This window comes from Melospiza melodia, assembly GCF_035770615.1.
Source record: "Melospiza melodia melodia isolate bMelMel2 chromosome 7 unlocalized genomic scaffold, bMelMel2.pri SUPER_7_unloc_1, whole genome shotgun sequence".
Lineage (NCBI taxonomy): Eukaryota > Metazoa > Chordata > Aves > Passeriformes > Passerellidae > Melospiza > Melospiza melodia.
Window position 1 is genome coordinate 10,455,546 of NW_026948497.1, and position 17,584 is coordinate 10,473,129.

General features: G+C 48.4%; 1 pseudogene; it reads right to left on the reverse strand.

The window, feature by feature from the left end:
- The window catches only part of LOC134432886 (zinc finger protein OZF-like), a 42,624-nt pseudogene that overhangs the window by 8,986 nt on the left and 16,054 nt on the right, over positions 1-17,584 (reverse strand).

Genomic DNA, 17,584 nt, shown 5'->3' on the forward strand with positions numbered 1-17,584 from the left:
ACCAAGTAAGTGGCAAGGGCTATTCCAGATAGTAAGGTCAATGGGGTGGTCGAGTTGTCGACGAGACACATACCCTTGCTGTACACAGTTACTAATTTGCTGCAAGGCAAGATGATGCTCCTTTGTCAGGTGTACAGGAGTAGTAGGGTCCACGCCTCTTAACAAAGGCCGTAGGGCTTCTAATAAGTGATTTGGTATTCCCACAAGAGGCTTCAGCCACTGTAAGTCTCCCAGCAACTTCTGTGCATCATGTAGAGTTTTAATGTCCAATTGTAATTCCAATTTTTGTGGTATCACTATTTGATCCATCAAAGTCCATCCCAAATATTTCCAGGGCTTTGTAGTCTGAATTTTCTCTGCAGCAATAACAAGTGAATATGCAGCAAGAGTATTTTTAATGGTGTTAATCTGTAAAGAGGAGAATGGCTGTTGCTGTGCAAACAAAATATCGTCCATGTAATGATATATTATAGTTGCTGGCCATTTACGACGTAGTGGCTGTAATGCAGCATCAACATAAAGCTGACATAAAGTGGGAGAGTTGCGTATGCCCTGCGGAATAGATGTCCATTCAAATCTTTTATCTGGTTCCCCACGATTTATTGCTGGTAAAGTAAATGCAAATCTCTTCATGTCATCAGGATGCAGGCCAATAGTGAAAAAACAATCCTTTAGGTCAATAATTAAAAGTGGCCAGTGTTCTGGAATCATAGCTGGATTTGGAAGACCAGGCTGTAAGGCCCCCATTGGTTCCATTTGGTCATTTACAGCCCTCAAATCATGTATCAAATGATATTTCCCTGATTTCTTTTTGATTACAAAAATAGGTGTATTCCAAGGGCTTGTGGACATTCGTAGGTGCCCTTTCGTATATTGTTCCTGTACCAATTCATGGGCATGCATAAGACTCTCCCCTTTTAATGGCCATTGCTTAACCACCACCGGTGTATCCGTTTTCCAGGTGAGTGGAATGGGGAAAGTCCAAGCAATGGCAATTACCACGAAGGGCGCGTATTAGTTAACACCACTCCCAATTGTGTTAAAATGTCCCTTCCAATTAAGCAGGAAACTGTAGGAGGCAGTTGAACAATTGAAAACACAGCAGATATTTGTTGATTCTCAATGCACACAGACAAAGACGGCGACCTGCTTGCCAATGTAAATCCTCCCACTCCTGTGAGCATGTTTGATGAGGGAAATAGAGGCCAATGTTGTGGCCATGCTTCTGGAGAACTGATGCTAGTATCTGCTCCTGTATCCAATAATCCATAAAGGGTTATGCTTTGATGCCCATAGGTAATTTCAACCTTTTGTTTTGGTCTATTTTGTAAATCCACAGTTAAAAGGGTAACACCAGTAGAGCCAAAACCTTTTTCATCCCGTGCTTGCCCAGTAAATGATTGTATTCCTGATGTCATTTGTGACAGTGGTACCAATTGTGCAATGCGTTGTCCTTTTGTAATTTTAATCGGAGGATAAAGGGTGTAAGCCATAATTTGTATTTCCCCTGTAAAGTCCGCATCGATAACACCAGGCAAAACAAATAATCCCAACATAGTTATAGAGGAACGTCCCAGCAATAATGCTCCCCATGTTTGTCCATTTAATATAAGAGGACCCTTTATTCCAGTGGGTATCCTCTCAGGCCGGTTCGTCATTAGTGTGACGTCTACTGCTGCTGATAAGTCCAAGCCGAGGCTCCCGGTTGTTGCGGGTTGCAGACAGGAGGTAGCAGCGATGTTACGGCAGCAGCTGGTGTCTCCGATGTCAGGGCGGCAACTTGTGTCTGTCCCTCATTGCTGTATTGGTAACACTTGATGAATGGTCTCGAGCCTCTTTACGTGACTGCCAGTGAGCCGCTTTGGAGAGGAGCAAGAGCAGCTAACACCTGATTTTGAGTAGACTATGCTTTTGCAACCCTAATCCTAATTCCTTCAAGGCTTCTGCTATAAATGCCTGTGAAGCTGTTGGCATTAATGCCATTCGCTCTAATGCTTCCTCAATAGTCCAGTTTGCCCCTAAAGTAGCTAACACTCTTTGGGTTGCTGGATTGCTATTTTGCAAGGCACACGTTTTCAATAGCGCTCTGCAACACCAGCCCGATCTATAGCAGTAGCTGCTCTATCGATAAAATTTCCAAATGATTCTTCTCTACCTTGTTTAATGCCCATATAAGCCGGTAACCCTCCTGGCTCTTTAACCATGTCTATTGCAGCATGCACTAACTGCTTAGACTCTGTAAGTTTATCTGCTCCCGATATCATCTGTGCCTCTGAATGTAAAAATGCCCCTAAGCCAATCAGCTCCTTTACTATTACTCCATGTAATGCGTCATGTGCATTAAACAATAACTGCTGATGCTGAGTGAATATCAACCGAACTATTCCTCTTAAATCATTTGGACATAAAACCTGAGTATTAAAAAGATAATCTAACATTTGCTTAACAGGTTCACTTTTTACTCCAAACTGACTAACCGTAGAACGTAGCTGAGTTAACAGCTTCCAATCTAAGGGAGTATATTCTGCTATATTATGCGTAAGGTTCCCCTGTGCATCATACTGTGGTGTGTATGTAACTGGACATGCAAGACTAGAAGCTATTTCCACCGCCTCACCATCCCCCATTTGCATTACTTCTTTCGCCAAAGAAGTCCAAGCTTCCCTCCTCTGTTTAGCCATCTCCCCCCATGGATCACGGTGTGCCCCTGGGATGGGATCTGGCCCTTTAAGGGTGCTATGCTGCTGGCGCTTCGGTGCAGACACCGAGGTTTTGCGCGGGGGTGGCAGTGAAGCAGAGGCTGGCTCGTGCGGGGGAAGCGGGAGCCCCCCCTCCCCCGCTGGAGCTGACAGTGAAACTGGAGCCGGCTCACGCGGAGCCAGCCTGCGGGGGGCAATCCGCCCCCCCGCTGTAGCTGGCTCTGGCGGGGAAATGGACCCTTCCCCCACCGAAGCTGTAACCAGAGCCGGCTCGTTGAGAGGAAGCGGCGGAGGCAAAGCTGGCGGCGGAGGCGAAGCTGGCTTGCTCCCACCCCCACCATCCGACCCGCCTGAAGCTGGTGGCGGAGGCAAAGCTGGCTTGCTCTTACCCCCACCATCCGACTCGCCCTCCCCCTCTGACAGGAAAGGTGTAGACGGTTCCTCTGCGCCTATAGAAAAATCCTCCACACCACTTTGCTGGGGACTCTTAGGCATAAGTACCTTAGTTACAGAAGGTGCCAGGGGATCATCCTCACGACCATACCCTATATTCCTCTTATGAGCTTCTGTCGCCCTTTCTGCTGCCTTTCTCTCAGAGACCTGCTGAAGTAACGTGTTATACACCACCCACCATAACTTTCCTAATTTCTTTGCTGACTTATCATCCTCTAGCACTGTATCCCACAGTATTTCCCCCAACTTCTTCCACTCTGCTAGCTCATGAACTGTATGAGGATTAGAAAAGATACCCTTAGCATGGCCATAGGCTAATAACCCTGGTAACTCCTTTTTTAAATCTATCCCTTTTATCCCTCGCCGCTCTAAATAACCAGCGAATAAATCATATGCCGCTTGCCTATCCATACCTATTAAACAGCGCGCGCTGTTGCAGCTCTCCAGGCTCCGGCGGACACGTATTGGCTTGAGTCACCGTTGTGAACCTTAAGGGTGCTTCAAATTCCGGCACCATCCCGGCTGCAAGGACCCAAACCCAACTTCCTTGACCATGGCGTAATCCCCTTTTTCTTTTAATCCGAGAAAAAAGGGCAGAGATTCGGTTTTGTCAGCATTCTCCACCATTTGTCGACGGAAGGGAACCAGGACATCAATTTGATCATCACAGGCCCAATTTTATTGATCAGTACGGCGGGTTAAATACAGTTAATAATGAGCTTCATACATATTGCAAAAGTTGAGCTCAGGATTGGTCAGTTACATATCAGCACCTACGCCTACTTTTGCATTCCTATGGTTCTATTTTTGATACTTTCTACATATTCTCAGGATATATTCAGGACTAATCTCTACTCCCTATCCTCATGTTGCAGCAAGGTCACTGCTGACCTTTCCTTTCAGCTTGCTGACTGCTGACTTTCTTCCTTCAGCTTAACCAGTGGCATTATGTCAGTATGGCCTTTCTCAGCTAACCAATTATGAATAAATCTCTCCACACTGCCCTTGCCTCATTATTAGCATAGTCTGCTATGAATTGATTTAGTAAACACTTCCATCCCCCTTCCCACAGGTTGTATTCTGTAGGCGACAACAACATGGTCCTAATACATTTTAAATCATAGGGAGTTATGATGTGCTGTAAACATGGCCCTCATTTGGCCATTAAAACAAAGTCCTTCCATGGTCTTTAGCTGCCCTACACATATCCTTGATTTCCCTGTAAATCAATGGCTGATACCTGGGATTCTGCCCCCTTCTTTCATAGCATACGGGGGCAATGAGGGAGGAAGAATAACTTGGAGGAGAAACATTTGGTTTAGAAATAGTGTGACAGTTGGGCTTAGTATATTTGACCATGGGGTTATATTATTGCTGGAGGGTGAGGCAAAGGGCACTGCCATTTTGTCAGGTGTTGGGGAGGAAGGGCCTTGATTTACAATGGAGGACTTCTGGGGTAGAGTTCTGGAGGCATTGCCCAGGGTGAAAGTGGAATGATTGACAGTAGGGACATGACCCACAGTTGTGGAGATGGAGTCTGGAGGTTTGTTCGGGGCAGAAGAGAAGGTTGTGGTAGCAGGAAGTGGAGGACACCAGATGGAGGGAGGATGATCCGGCTCCCAAGCCACATTCAGGCTCCTTCCATCTTGAGTCTGCAGGGCATGATGCTCCAAGACTGCGTGGCCATTGCCATCTTGGACTATTGTGGAAGGTCTGAGAAAGGCATGTTTAAGGGGAGGTCCTGAGTTAGGAGTGACCAACGGATTGAGTTTTTGAGACATTGCTTGCTGGTGAAGGGTCTCAAGGATGGTGTGGTAGATGGGGAGCATGTGGGCTGCAATGGGCTCCCTTTTGATCGAAAGGTTGTACAGTTTAGGTCCCACTGAGTCCTAAAATTCACTGGCATGGATTTCATCAGCAGAGACATCTGGGAAATTTTTAATGATCCACCTCACGATTGATTTTAATTTGTTCTTTGAAAATATTTTGTCACGATCTGTTAGAATTAACTTAAAGCATCCATATATGCTCCTTTCTACTTTGGACATCTAGCTGCCCATTTTTCTCCTTCTCCACCTTAGGGGCAACAGTCACCAGAACACACCAAATCAATAATGGGACTTGGGTGCATATTGTAAAACACAGTGGCAAAATGGGCAATAAATGTCTTGCATTTCCCCAAACCCACATGCAATCCTATACAGGTCAAATCGTTTTTGCCCCTGCCGATCCCGGGCCGAGGTCCCTTGAAGCAACAATGAATCCGCCAGGCCTGGCACAATCCAAAATCCCGGGGAACACTGACCTATCCATCAGCTAACCCCAGCTGACATGACTGACACAGGGAGGCCTGAATGTCATGGTGCCTGTTCGGGTGCCAAATGTCACAATGAGGGTGGCTGCAACAAACCTCTCTGAGTCCCTGACTTCAGCAGGGCGAAGGTGGCAAAAATGAAAAGGAGTGGGTTTGATGGAGTTTCCCAAAATAGAACTTTAATTACAGGGTGAAAAACAATAAACATGGAGAAGTCAAGCACGGTATGAGGGGCAGTATCCTAAAACCTGAGACAAAGAGGAAGTCACAAGATAGACACTTGGGGCTAGAAAACTAGAACAATAACCATATAGAAGAAACAAGTAACCAATAAACCAATACAGGAGTAGAACTTGGACAATTTAGCATAACAACACTAAAGGCTTATGGGAAAAGTTTCAAGCTCACCCTAAGTAAATGGAAAGATTCCTAGAACTTGAAACTCACGCCCAGTTCTTCCAGGGTAAAATCTGTCTGACTCTGAGTTACAGCTGGGCTAACTCCCACACCGCTGCTTTGCACTGGCCCCTTGGGACCATGCGGCCAAAGAGAGCCACAATGCTGTCCTTGGTTCCACAAGGCTCTGCAGTGTCACAATGGCCCCTTCATTTCACAAGGCTCTCAAATGTCACATTGGTCTCCATAGGAAGGAAACCACAGAGCCCCAATGTTTCAGGAGCTGATGAACGGCAGCCATCTAAGAGGCCAAGTAAGCCTCATCTGTCTGTCCTGGCAGGTTTGCTTGGAGCAACCCTTGGATATTTAAAATCACGAATGCGGAGTCCTAATTTAGAACATTTGTGCCTGGAAAAGTGGAATTTTTTTTCCATACAAAGAAAAGCACAGAGCCCTTTCCAGTGTTTGGAAAATAGATGAGTGCTGCCACTTAAGAGTCAATGACCAGCCAGACTTGTCTGTCCTGGCAACTTTAGTCTGGCAGCAATCCTTGAATATACAGATATTTGGAGGTGGAATTGGAATTTTGGCCATGGATGCCTGGAAAAATGGACAGTTCTTTTCTGTAAAAAGCAAAGCCCAGAGCCCCAATGTTTCAGGGGCAGATGGGAATGGCCTTCTCCATTCCAAGGTCAGGCAGACTTGTCAGGTGACCCCTGGGAAGCCAAGGCAGCCACACCTATTTCATGTTCCCTTGGTTCCACAGGGCCCTGCAGTGTCACAATGACTCCTTGCTTCCATGAGGCCCTCAGGTGTCATAACAGTCACTTGATTACACAAGTCCTTAAGGATCTTAATGGTCTCCATTGTTCCACAAGGCCCCACAGTGCCATAATGGTCTATAGGTTCCATGAAGTCCCACTTTGTCCAATGGTCCCTTGGTTCCATTGGGGCCCAGTAGTGCAACAATGATTCCCTTGGTTCCACAACTTCCCTTAGTGTCACAATGGCCCCTTCCTTCCATGAGGCCCTGCAGGGTCACAATGGTCTCCCTGATTCCATGGGGCCTTGCAATGCCACAATGTTCTCCATGAATCCAAAGTGCCCTGCAGCATCACAATGGCCCTTTGCCTCCACAAGGCCCTGAAATGCAGCAATAGCCTCTTGGTTCCACAAAGCCCTTCTGCTTCACACTGGCCCCTTGGGACCGTGAGGCCCAACTGGGCCACATGTTCTTGGTTCGAAGAGAACAGAAAGATGTTCTTGGTTCCACGAGGCCCCAGAGTGTCACAATGGTCTCCATAGGAAGGAAAAAAGTGAGCCCCAGTGGTGCAGGGGCAGTCACCAGAGAAGCAGTCACCAGTGGCCAAGTTTAGCCCAACTTGTGTCATCCTGGTTTTTTAAGATTTTCTAAGCCTTCTCATGTTGACATTCTTGTATTGAACTTTCTCACACACTTTCTTGTAAATAACTCCTTGTTTCGCATTCCTTTTATGGAGGAGGAGAGAGTTGAAGGGCTGTTGGTTTAATCAGTGTCATTGGAGAGGTGTCACTGTCACCATCCAATCCTCTGTCACTTTTGGAAAACTATAAATGTTGGAGTCAGAATATAAACTTCACGTTTTTTCTTCACCTTGAGAACAGCCACGTGTGCTTCTGTTCTTTTCTGTCCTCTAGTGACATCTGGTGACGGCCAAATGTACTGCAGCGTAGGCTGAGACAAAGTGCAGATTGCCGGTGAGCTTTTATTGTCACCCCTCTTTGGTGCTTTGCCTGCTGTTCTTGGGGTAATGGCAACTGCTGTGGGTTTCAAGGAGGATTTCCTCATTTTGGATCTCTGGAGGGGGGGTCCTGGAGTGGAAACAGGTTTCTATTTCCTGGAATGATTTTGAGCGATTGTTTCTGTGAGGGCTCTTTTCAGACTCTGCAAAGCCGTTCTCCAAGGAGGAGTGGTCTCTTGTGGGGGTCCGCCCCATGGAGGCCCTCTTTGATGATTGCACCGTAGATGTGGGGTCACTGCTGGTGCGGTGGAAAAAGTGTGAGGATCTTTGGCGGGGGTCTGGTTCTTGTACCCCTCGGAGTTCCCAGTGGAGCCCTTCTGTCTCGGACATGGACGAGGGGAAGTTTGAGTTTCTGTGCAATGTGGAGCTCTCTCCCCACCCTGGGACGGTGTGCTAGGGGACAGGTCCAACTGGGGAATGGCAATGGTTCCCTTGGGGTGGATTTGGCGGTGCCAGGCTCCCTTGTGCCGTGCTGCAGTGATGCGGCTCCACAGGCTGCACCTCTCTCGGCACCCCTCCCCTCCTCCATGTCGGGGACAGGGGCCCCGCGCTGGTCTCATCCTGTCGCAGGCAACTTTTCATTAAAATCCTTTCATTAGGATTTTTCCTCCTGAAGCTGAGACCTTTCAGCAACAAAGTGTAAACAATGGTTATCTGCCGCTGTGCAATGCAACAGGTGGATCCGTGATTAGCCTCCTGTGGATGTTTGGATTTACTGACCACTCACGGCAGAGCTGCTCTTGCTCTCTGATGAGACACAGATCTTTGTTATTCATTCTTTTCGATTGTATACTTAGCTTAGCCTTCCGAGAAACCTTTCCCTTTCTATTACTTTTTAGTACAGTTAAAATATAGTATATATATAATAAAATAATAAATCAAGCCTTCTGATCATGGAGTCAACATTCTTGTCTCTCTCTCATCCTGAAAACCCTTGTGACCACTGTCACATTGTCCCAGTCCACACTGGGTTTGCAGGCCGTGCTGGCACCTGTGCCCGCCAAGGCACCCCCTGCCAGGGCTGTGGCGCGACAGGGCGCTGAGGTATTTACCTTTAGTGTGAATGCCAACATGGCAGGTGGGAGGCCGGTGGGTGCCTGGGGCCGTGGCGCTTCCTCACCGAATTTGTGGACACTTTCCTCGTGCCAGGTGACCGTGCGTCCGAGGAACCCTGAGCGTTTCTGGCAAGCAGCCAAAACCAAGTCCGATGAGATGTCTGAGCCTGCCTCCTCATGGCATCTGCTGGGTCATGGAGGGGGCTTCTCTGGCTGCAAGGTGTGCAGGGGCAAGTGGTGTTGAGCTGGCATTCTGTCAATCATCTCCTCTTGTCCCTGTGGGGCCCAAGGGCCGGGACACGGCAGGTGCTGTGGCTTTGTTGGAAGGTCCCCAGGCTTTCCCTATGCTCAGGGGTGTTACTCATAACACACATGAACCGCTTGTGTATAAGCTGGAGAGGGAAGTCCATGATGTGGTTGCTCAGCATGGTTTGGAGTCTGCTGAGGTTATGCAGACTCTCCGGAAGTTTGTTATGGATGTGCTGACACCTCATGACCTCTGTCGTGTAGCACATTCGCTTTTTGACTTTGTGCAGTTTGATGTTTTTGAGACCAAGTGGGCTCGTTTGGCGGCCCAAGCAGTGGTGCAGAATGCTGCGCTGGCGCCGCAGAACCCCAGGCGTGTGGATGTCACTGACATGCTGCTGGGCACAGGGCTTTATGAAAATGCTCAGGGGCACGTTGGCTTCGATCCCCTTGTGCTTGATCAGTGCCACACATTGGGCATGGCAGCGATTGTTCAGACCCTGGAAATGGCTGCTCCGAGGCAGCCGTTTGCAACCATTGTCCAGGGGGATGATGAGCCTTTCATGGCATTTGCGGCAAGGCTGACTGCATCTGATTAGGGGCAGGTGCCTGATCCTGTGGCAAAGAGGATTGTGTTTGAAAACCATGTGAAGTGTAATTGGAATGATGCTTGTAGGAGGGTCATAGTGGCTCTGCCTGGTTTTCCTACTGTCTCTCAGATGGCGGAGACCTGTGCGGACATCATCCCCTTGGGTCAGAAGTTGGCTGACGTGGCTGCCGCTGTGCAGCCAGTCTGGGCAGCACCGCAGGGTGGGCGGCCACAGCAGGGGACTGCGCAGCTGGCAAGAAGCAGAGGAAGAAAGCACAGAAGTTCAGATTTCCCATGTTCTTATGTGGTCGGTGTGGTAGGTCGAATCACATGTCCAATACTGCAAGGGGACTGTTCATGTTAATGGCCAGGCTTTACCAGGCTCGGCAAATGTGAAGCAGAGCGCGCAGCAGGGACGTGCCCAGACACAAGCTTCTCTCCAGACCCTGCAGCCGATGGAGGTCTCCTTTGCCAGCTTGTAGCCAGCACCCGTGGATCAGAAGGTGTGGATGTCTGCACCACAGCAACAGTTGTCTTAGAATCTTGTAAAATACACAAGGTTCCCCTGGATTCCTTTGATCCCTTGGGTGGGGGCATGAGTGCTCTCCTGATGGGGAGATCTAGTGCCACCCTTCAGGGCATCATTGTGCCCCTGGGGCTCATTGATGCAGATTTCACAGGGCAGATTTGTGTCATGGTCTCCACACCCACCCCCTCCCGTCACGATCCCGAAAGGGACGCAACTTGCTCAACTTGTGCCTTTTAAGTCTTCTGTTTGCAGGACAGCTGACCGGTTGCGTGTAGCTGGTGGCTTTGGATACACTGGACCGCCTCAAGTTCGCTGGACTGCTGTCCTGACCAAGGACCGTCCCAAGATGCTGTGTACCCTGTCTGTTCCTGGTGCGACGCCATTGGAAATCCACCTCCGCCGGCTTCTCAACAGCGGTGCTGACATCATGGTTCTCTCCCTTGCTGCCTGGCCCCCAGAGTGGCCCCTGGATCCAGTGGGGACATCTGTCGTGGGTCTGGGAGGGACAGCGCAATGCTACTTGAGCCTGTGGCCCATGCTGGTGGCGAACCCAGAGGGACAGACAGCCTGGGTTAGGCCTCATGTTACTTCAACTCCACCCAACTTCTGGGGGAGGGATCTTCTTCTCTCTGGGGGTAGGAAGGGGACCAGGACACCAGGTGGTTCATCACTGGTCCAGTTTATTGAAGAAAGCATCAAACACTTATACAGCAAATAATAAGCTCATGAATATTCTGTAAGCCAAGCAATCTATTGGTTAAACTATACCATTAACTCATCCGCATTCCTTAGGTGTTACTTCTCTCTTTTCTCATGTCTCTTTTACTATTTGTTATCCTGCTACAGCTAGGCCCAAGGACACGCTATCTCACAGGTGCAGGACTTGGAATTAGCCACGGCTTTGTACTTTTCCAATCTCCAGCCTCCTAAATTTCCCAACACTTCCCCTGTTTTTATTTTTTATGAAAAGCAAAATTCTATGGGCTAACTGTGTCACACTCTTTGCAACACAAAAATAGGCAATTCTAACAACTAAACAATATTCTCAGCTAGCAAGGTTTCTCCCTTACAAGGGATCTAAGCCAGGGAAACAAACCAAAAAGGCTGTCACTTTTTATAGGATATGCTATATAACAGATACAAAAAGGATTCTATGTGCTACAAGGCTCAAACAAAACTCAGGTGTGCTAATACAACCTACAAAAATAAGCTAAAGGAGTAACATGTGGGCAGGTTTCACCCATGTCAACTGTCTGGTCAGTTTGCTTTCTATTCTCAGACAGCAGATATAATTCAAACAGGAATGGCTCTACTCACAAATGCTTCTGATTGTCCTTTTTTAACTAGAGTTTCTCTGATGTTCACAACAAAACTTCGCACACAAGTCATAAAAATAAATGCCTATCGTAAAAGGATAAATCTATCTAACATCACTTTAACTGAATAGTACCTAGACTTAAAATACTTAAACTTAAAATATTTAAACCTTATAGAACTTAACATTACTTAAACTTATCTTTACTTAAACTTAACAGATTTTTAAATCAACACAATTTACATGTAAAATCACTTAAATCTAACAAAACTTTAACAAAACTTAACTGACTTTAAATTCTACATAACTTAAACCTAATATAATTTAAACAATCTAGCTTTATTTAAAATTAATAACACCTTAACTTAACAGGAGATAAACTTAACAAAACTAAACCTTAACAGTATTTAACATTTAATGGCACTTAATAGATAATTTAACTTAAACTACTTAGCAACGGATAATACTTACTATAGAAATAAAATATAGCATTTACTATAACTTACTTACAGGCCTGATTCTAAAATACTAAATTAAACAAGTTTCTTCACATATTTGCTGCAGCATTTTTATACTTGAATGCACTTAGACATAAGAAGTTTGTTCAAGGTATACCTGTGGAAAAATTCTTTTAAATTCAGTGCTTGCTTTTACTTTTATTACATCTAAACAAGGCTTAAAAAATACAAAAAACACACTCATTACATCTTACTTCTACAACCACTTTTACACATTTTTAACATTTTTAAATTTTTTCAAAATATAATTCCAGAGTTTAATGTTCTACTGACTGAGTTAGTTGGGCTTCTGATATTTAAAGTCTCTTTCACAGTCTCTGCTAGGAAAAACAAAAAGTTCTTTTAACTTAGGTGAAAAACGTCTTGACCATAATGGTCCTCGGTGTCCTTTGTTTATTATCACTGGCTTCTTAATTGCAGTAGAAATCTTTCTTTTGTTGACAAGAGTCACATTTATTAAGCTGTTAGGTGTCACACTGAAGCTTTTGCCGGCTGCGGGGCGGAGGGAGAGCGCTCCCGCTGGAAGAAGCGCTCCGGTCCCGCGGCGCTTGTGTCGGAGGGGGCGAAACCCCCTGCGGCTGCCGCCGCTGCCCCCGCTACAGCGCAGCATTTCAGGCGGCCGCTCGCCGCGGCTGCTCCCCATGGCGGAGCGCCCATGCCGAGTTCGGAGCAGCACAGCCTCGCAGCCGCCCTGAGCCACAGCTGCTGCTGTGCACTCAGAGACATGCTGAAGTGTATTGTATATCACCCGCCATGGCTTGCTCGGTTTCTTTGCTGACTTATCATCTTCTAACACTGCTTCCCACAGTATATCCCCAGTTTCTCCATTCTGAGAGTTCATGTGGGTTAAGGAAAGTTTCTTCAGCGTATCCGTAGGCTAATAACAAATCTATCCCCTTTACCTCTCGCCATTCTAGATACGTGGCGGATAACTTATATGCTGCTTGCCTTTTCATACCTCTTTCGTGAGCGCTCTTGCAGCTTTCCAGGCTTCCGGCAGCACGTATGGCTCAGGTCACCGACGTGAACCCCGAGGGTGCTTCAAAATTCTGAAACCTATGATTTAAAATATATTATGTTGTTGTCATTTACAGAATACACCCTGTGGGAAGAGGGATGGAAGTGTTTATTATGCTAATAGCAATGAGTATGCTAATAATGAGGCAAGGGCGGAATTGACAATCAACCATCTAGCTGGAGAAAGAAAACACAGCCTACCGGATGAACAAGTAGCAGGAATCCCCAGAGAAGTATTGGATGATATCAAAGAGATGGCTTTGAAAGCTTTAATCCAGGTATTGGATGGCAGCACCCCCAATTTGGACTACCTTGGGTGCCTGCAGCTAAAGCTTTAGGACAAGCAGACCATCCTGGGTGCCTGTTAAGTAAGCAAATCAATGCTACCTCCCTCACACTGAGTGGCCTGCTCTCAGACAGAGAGACCATCAAACATGCTACCTTGCAGAACGGTGATAGAGTTTTAACTCTGGGCACATGGGCATGGCTGTGTAGACTCTGAGGGCATGTGTTGCATGAACCTCTCCAGCCACAGCGAGTCAATCCACAAGAGCATTCAAGTACTGAATGAAGAGTTCAAGAAGCTTCAAGTGGAAAACAAAGACTGGTTCAATAAACTCTTCCAATCCAAGGGATAAAAGGGTTGAATGATGTCTATCTAAAACAGGACATTTAATTTTCCTAGTTGTTGTTGTATTGTTAATTGTCTCATGTTTGTTTAGATGCTTTTAGAAAGTCTTACAAAATTCTTTCAGTTTTGTCTTTGTTGTAAAACAGAAAGAGGGAAGATTCCCAACAGGCTCCTCATGGACTCTTTGGAGGAGAGAACTGGAGGTCAGGATGGCACAAAACCCTCTCAGACACTCAATTTTGGAAGGTAATTCCTTAAAAGTACCTAAAAGTATACTTAAATCCATAAAGTACCTTAAAAACCCTGAGTATATCAAAGCATTAATGAGCCCCACTGAGTGTCAGTACAAAGGTCCCCAGGGACTCAATAAACCAGATAATTGGGGCCATGATTGTAAAACCTCTCACACAGTGTGTATCAAAAGGGAAACACCAAGTACCTTAAAATGACTGAAGTACCCTGTAGTATTAATGAGCCCCACTGAGTGTTGTTACTGACAAAGCCTCTCCAGGGAATAATTACTGCAGATAATTGGAGGCCATGATTGCACAAACCTCTCAGAGACTCCAAGGCAAAAGCCAAACCCAAAGTTCTTTAAAAAACCTGCAGTCTCTTGGAGCATGAAGGAGCCCCCAGGGCCATTCCTGAGCAAGGCTCCCCAGGGAGCCTTGGGACTCTTTCAAGGCCATCCTTGAGGCCACGGGGATGTGGGCTAGGGGGGGATGCTGAGGGCAGTACAAGGGGCTGACAGTGCCCAGCCTGGCTGGGGCTGTGCCAGGAGGCCCCAGGGCCTCAGGACAAGGTGTCTCCTCACAGCCCTTGGTGGCACAGACCCTGCTGCTGTGCCCCAGGGCACCAAGACTTGGCTTCTCTTTGTCCCCACCTGTCATCACTGCCTCCAGTTCTCTGCTCTGCCTGGGGCCTGGAGAAACTTTCTCAGCTGTGCTCCTCAGTGGGACCCATTAAAAGTCCAAGAAACTTTGGAATTGGATTCTGCCTTGGAGTTCTGGAGAGGTTTCTTCAGCTCCCTCTCAGGGACTGATGTTTAGGGCCTGAGCACAAAGCCCCAGAGGCTCATTAATGTCCTGGTGCTGTGTCTGTGCTGCTGAGCTGGGCTGGGTTCCTGGCACAGAGGAAGCTCCTGGTAACCAAGAAGAGCTTCAAAAGCACATTTCTCTTGATGAGCAGTTCTTCTGCCAGCCCAGCAGGGCTGGGGCACTGCCTGCAGCCACCCCAGGCACAGCACAGAGGCACAGAGAGCTTCAATCAGTCAGGGCTGGGAAGGTGCTGAGAAGTGACTGGGACAGAATCACTGCCAGCCCTTGGCACAGGAACCTCTGGCTGCAGGACAATGCAGCTGCAGCTCCTGGAGCCATCTCCTAAAGCTGGAACATCCCAATGCCTACAGACCCTGTGAGTCCATTCTCTGATTGTCTCTTGTGCAGAGCAGCCAGGGGTGCCCAGGGCTGTCCTGCAGAGCAGGGTCCTGCAGCCCAGGGCGCTGTGCTGGGGCAGGGACTCTGCTGCCAGCCAGGGACAGCTCTCAGCCAGCCCTGGACCGGCTCCCAGCACTGGGGGACAAGATCTGGGTGGGAGGAGACAGCTGGTAAGGCTTGGAAGTGTCTCCTTGTGTGTGGAGGTTGCTGCATTGTTCAGGACTGCTCCCAGCCTGACATTTAACTGCATGACATTTCCAAGGAGATTATACAGGGAGCACAGCAAGCTAACGGCTGCATAAAAGGGAAAATCCTGCTTTTATATTCTACTACGCTGGGTGGCCATTATAGGAAATTGCCCATAGGTATTCATCTCTCATTTCATGCGGAGAAGAATCAAAATATTTTCACTCAGATCTTAATAAACCAGGCAATGCAGAAATAATCACAGGAGCCCTTAGAGGCAGCATCAGTGTCACTTTTCCAGACTCCTTAGGGTTGCTGTGATGTTGCCATCAGAGCCTGCAGAGCAGAGCTGTCCCTAGGAAGTGCCTGAGCTGGGAGGGGTCTGCAGGGCACGGATGAGCCGCAAGGGCTGGGCTGGGCTCTGGCAGCACTGGCAGGGCCCAGCCTTGGGCACAGGGAAGCAGCTGCTGGCAGGGACAGCTCCAGGCAGCAGAGCCCTGGGCAGGCAGTGGGGGGAAAGTGCCCCCACGCTGTGCTGGGATATTTCAAGTCCTCTCCAAACCCAACTATTCCATGGTTCCTTTTTTTACAGATTCCCATGCCAAGACACAGAAAATGTCCAACAGCAGCTCCATCAGACACTTCCTCCTGCTGGCATTGGCAGACACGCGGCAGCTGCAGCTCCTGCACTTCTGCCTCTTGCTGGGCATCTCCCTGGCTGCCCTCCTGGGCAACGGCCTCATCATCAGCGCCGTAGCTTGCAGCCACCACCTGCACACGCCCATGTTCTTCTTCCTGCTCAACCTGGCCCTCAGCGACCTGGGCTCCATCTGCACCACTGTCCCCAAAGCCATGCACAATTCCCTCTGGGACACCAGGGACATCTCCTCCACTGGATGTGCTGCTCAGCTCTTTTTCTTTGTGTTCTTCATTGGAGCAGAGTTTTATCTGCTGACCATCATGTGCTATGACCGCTACGTGTCCATCTGCAAACCCCTGCACTACGGGACCCTCCTGGGCAGCAGAGCTTGTGCCCACATGGCAGCAGCTGCCTGGGCCAGTGCCTTTCTCAATGCTCTGCTGCACACAGCCAATACATTTTCCCTGCCTCTGTGCCATGGCAATGCCCTGCACCAATTCTTCTGTGAAATCACACATATCCTCAAGCTCTCCTGCTCCAAATCCTATCTCAGGGAACTTGGGCTCATTGCTGTAAGTTCCTGTTTGGTATTTGGCTGTTTTGTGTTCATTGTTTTCTCCTATGTGCAGATTTTCAGGGCTGTGCTGAGGATCCCCTCTGAGCAGGGATGGCACAAGGCCTTTTCCACCTGCCTCCCTCACCTTGCCGTGGTCTCCCTGTTCATCAGCACTGGCATATTTGCCAACCTAAAGTCCTCATCCATCTCGTCGCCATCCCTGGATGTGGCCCTGTCATTTCTGTACTCGGTGGTGCCTCCAGTCCTGAACCCCCTCATCTACAGCCTGAGGAACCAGGAGCCCAAAGCTGCAGTGTGGAGACTGATGACTGGATGATTTCAGGAACATTAAACTGCTAACAAATTTTTGCAAACCATTTGTAATACAATTTATCTTTGATAGTTCTTCTTGGTATCATTTTGAGGGTTATTTTTTTTTGTTTTACTTTTTAAGTATTGTCCACAAATAAACATCATTTTTTGTGCCATTTCTCCTTTTGTTTCTTTGCACCCTCCCTGTGACCCCAGACTCTGTCAATGAGGGGCTGTGCTCTCAGTGCCTTTAAATGAAGTAAAGGATCTGCGAGCAGAGTTTTCTGCAGAGATGCCCTTTTGTTGCCATCTTGTGAGCTGCAGCAGCAATGTCTGTGTGCAGAGCTGGGGGCAGATCAGTGCTGGCTCAGCAGCTGTGCCCAGCAGCAGCAGAACTTGGTGTTGCCACTGTGGGTGCCGTGGCCCTGCCCCGCTGCCCTGGTGGCCCTGGTGTTGCTACAGGGCCTGAGTGCTCTGGGGGTGGCAGTGCCGGGCTGCAGCAGGGACAGGCCATGGGCACTGCTGGGGCAGCGCTGACGCCTCAGGCCAGGCCCTGGGGGCTCCAGGCTCCTTGCCCAGGCTCTCTCAAGAACACAGCCAGGCTAATGCTCAGCACAGAAACCCCTGTGAGCAGCCCCAGGCTGGCCGTGGGCAGGCTGGGGGCAAAGAGCATGGCTGGGGCTCTGCAAGGGCCCTGGGGGAGACGGGAAGGAGCAGCAGAGCAGGGGCTGATCCATCCCCAGTGCGCTGCACAGCCCAGGGCAGCGTCCCAGAGCGTCCTGATGGAGCTGCCAACAACATCCCCCCTCTGCAGCCCTGGCCTCTCCCCCAGCGCACACAGGTGCCCCATCCATACAGGGACAGACATGGCAGCACTGGCTCAGCAGCCCCTGTTTGCATTGCACAGAGCA